This window comes from Aethalodelphis obliquidens, unplaced genomic scaffold (assembly GCF_003676395.1).
Source record: "Aethalodelphis obliquidens isolate GAN/ISIS:26980383/991018 unplaced genomic scaffold, ASM367639v1 scaffold92, whole genome shotgun sequence".
Taxonomy (NCBI): domain Eukaryota; kingdom Metazoa; phylum Chordata; class Mammalia; order Artiodactyla; family Delphinidae; genus Aethalodelphis; species Aethalodelphis obliquidens.
Genome location: NW_020838036.1, coordinates 4,862,083 through 4,865,705, shown reverse-complemented (window position 1 = coordinate 4,865,705; position 3,623 = coordinate 4,862,083). Strand labels below are relative to the sequence as shown.

The 3,623-nt window shown below is 39.3% G+C and overlaps 1 pseudogene; it reads left to right on the top strand.

Moving 5' to 3' along the window:
- The first annotated feature begins 1,168 nt into the window (after positions 1-1,168).
- LOC113614235 (heat shock cognate 71 kDa protein pseudogene) lies at positions 1,169-3,204 on the top strand (annotated as a pseudogene).
- The last annotated feature ends 419 nt before the right edge of the window (positions 3,205-3,623 follow it).

Sequence of the window (3,623 nt, the reverse complement as noted above, 5' to 3'; positions counted from 1 at the left end):
TGTGCTACACCTAATTAGGATGACTCCCTGCTAAAAAGATTAAACAAAATCCTAAGTCTCAAGACAAAATACCCAAAATGCCTAGGATACAATAGAGATCATTCATTTTATTAAGAACCAGGACAATCACAACTTGAACAAGAAAAGAAAGGCAAGAAATGTCAATACTTACATGACAGATGTTGGAATTATCTGACAAGGATTTTAATTCATCTTTCCAAAAAAGTGTTTTCTGTGAGCAATCAGGAACACATTTGAAACAAATGAAAAAAAAAGGAAATTTCAGCAAAGAAATAGAAGATATAAAAATACCAAAGGTAAATTATAAAAATAGAAAATAAGGTAACTGAATTGGAAAAAAATCACCAGATGGGATTAATGGTAGATTGGAAATGACAGAGCATAAAATCAGTGAATTTAAGGACAGATCAATAGAATTTACCCAATGTTAATAACAGAGAAAAAACAAAGTGAGAATAAAAAGAGTCTAGAGGACCTATGGGAATACAATGAAAGAGGTAACAGTAATATCATCAGCATCAGAGAATGCAATAAAAATATTCAAAGAACAAATGGCAGAAAACTTCTTTAACTTAGCAAAAATCATAAACATAGAGACCCAAGAAGCTTAGAAAACCCTAAATAGGATAAACTAAAATAAATATATGCCAAGACACATCAGAATTAAATTCTGAAAGCCAAAGATAAAAATATATATATCTTGAAATCAACCCGAGAGAAATAATGCATTACCTATATGGAAACACAAATTCTATTGACAACAGATTTCTCATGTAAAGTCATGAAGGCCAGAAAGAAGTGACACAATGCTTCTCAAGTACTGAAATAAAAGAATTGTCAACTGTAAATTTTATATCTAGCAAAATATCCTTCAGGAATGAAAGGGAATTTAAAAACAAAATCAAGCAAAGAAAGAAAGAAACAAACAAAAAACTAAACCTACAACTACCTTATGATGCAGCAAATGCATTCTTCAGCGTTTATCTCAGATAAATGAAAGTGTTACACAAATGTTTATAGTAGCTTCATCTGTAGTAGCTCCAAACTGAAAACTACCAAAATATATTTCGATAGGTGAGTAGTTAAATAAACTGTGGTACATGGTACATCCATACTCAACAATAGATGGGGTTTCTCGTTGAACGCAGCGGCAGCTCTATAGGTTGTTGTTTTCTCCTTCAGTGGACCCGGGCCTGCGCTCCAGCAACCATGTCTAAGGGACCTGCAGTTGGCATTGATCTTGGCACCACCCATTCTTGTGTGGGTGTCTTCCAGCACAGAAATGTGTAAATAATTGCCAATGATCAGGGGAACAGAACTACACCAAGCTATGTCGCCTTTAATGATACCGAACGATTGATCGGTGATGCTGCAAAGAACCAAGTTGCAATGAATCCCACTAACACTTTGATGCCAAATGCCTCATTGGACGAAAATTTAATGATGCTGTTGTCCAGTCTGATATGAAGCATTGGCCCTTCATGGTGGTGGTGAATGATGCAGGCAGGCCTGAAGTTCAAGTAGAATACAAGGGAGAGACAAAAAGTTTTTATCCAGAGGAGGTGTCATCCATGGTTTTGACAAAGATGAAGGAAATAGCAGAAGCCTACCTTGGGAAGACTGTTACCGATGCTGTTGTTACAGTACCTGCTTACTTTAATGATTCTCAGTGTCAGGCTACCAAAGATGCTGGAACTATTGCTGGGCTCAGTGTACTTAGAATTATCAGTGAGCCAACTGCTGCTGCTATTGCCTATAGCTTAGACAAAAAGGTTGGAGCAGAAAGAAATGTGCTGATCTTTGATATATGTGGTGGCACTTTTGATGTGTCAATCCTCACTATTGAGGATGGAATCTTTGAGGTCAAATCTACAGCTGGAGATACCCACTTAGGTGGAGAAGACTTTGACAACCGGATGGTCAACCATTTTATTGCAGAATTCAAGTGCAAGCACAAGAAGGACATCAGTGAGAACAAGAGGACTGTCCATCGCCTTCATACTGCTTCTGAGCATGCTAAGTGCACTCTCTCTTCCAGCACCCAGGCCAGTATTAAGATTGATTCCCTCTATGAAGGAATTGACTTCTATACCTCAATTACCCATGCCCGATTTGAAGAACTGAATGCTGACCTGTTCAGTGGCACACTGGACCCTGTGGAGAAAGCCCTTCTGGATGCCAAACTAGACAAGTCTCAGATCCATGATATTGTCCTGGTGGGTGGTTCAACCCACATCCCCAAAATTCGGAAACTTCTACAGGACTTCTTCAGTGGGAAAGAACTTAATAAGAGCATCAACCCTGATGAGGCTTTTGCTTATGGTGCAGCTGTCCAGGCAACCATTTTATCTGGAGACAAATCTGAAAATATTCAAGACTTGCTGCTGTTGGATGTCACTCCTCTTTCCCTTGGAATTGAAACTGCTGGTGGAGTCATGATTGTCCTCATCAAGCACAACACCACCATTCCCAGCAAGCAGATGCAGATCTTCACAACATACTCGGACAACCAGCCCAGTGTACTCATTCAGGTTTATGAAGGTGAGTGTGCCATGACCAAGGATAACAACCTGCTTGGCAAGTTTGAAATCACAGGCATACCTCTTGCCCCCCGTGGTGTTCCTCAGATTGAAGTCACTTTCGATATTGATGTCAATGGCATCCTCAATGTCTCTACTGTGGATAAGAGCACAGGAAAAGAGAACAAGATTACCATCACTAATGACAAGGGCCGTTTGAGCAAGGAAGACATTGAACGCATGGTTCAGGAAGCAGAGAAGTATAAAACTGAAGATGAGAAGCAGCGGAATAAGTTGTCTTCAAAGAATTCTCTTGAATCTTATGCTTTCAACATGAAAGCTACTGTTAAGGATGAGAAACTTCAAGGCAAGATTAATGATGAGGACAAACAGAAGATTCTTGATAAGTGTAATTAAATAATCAACTGGCTTGATAAGAACCAGACTACAGAGAAGGAAGAATTTGAACATCAGCAGAAAGAGCTGGAAAAAGTCTGCAACACCATCATTACCAAGCTGTACCAGACTGCAGGAGGCATGCCAGGAGGAATGTCAGGTGGAATGCCCAGGGGCTTCCCTGGTGGTGGAGCTCCTCTGTCTGGTGGTGCCTCCTCTGGGCCCACCATTGAAGAGGTTGATTAAGCCAGCCTAGCATAGGTTTAGCATTGCTCAGCACAACATGGAAGGAGCCAAATTTGTAGCAATTTTTTGCTACATGGCAGTTTTATAGTTGAGCTGCTGTAGTAAACTGGGCATTCTTGATACTTGAAAATGGAATGTGTGCACAGGGAAAGGAAATAACATTGCACTTTACAAGCACTGTATTGTAAGTGGAAAATGCAATGTCTTAAATAAAAATGTATTTAAAATTGGCAAAACAGAACAAAAACAATAGATGGGGACAAGCTATTGATACATACATGAACTTGACTGGATCTTAAAGACATTATGCTGTATGAAAGATCCCAGTGCCAATAGATTACATACTGTATCATTCAATTTATATAACATTTTCAACGTGCAAAAGTGTAGAGTTTGAGAACAGATTAGTGATTTCCTGTTGTTAGAGATGGGGAGGAGGGG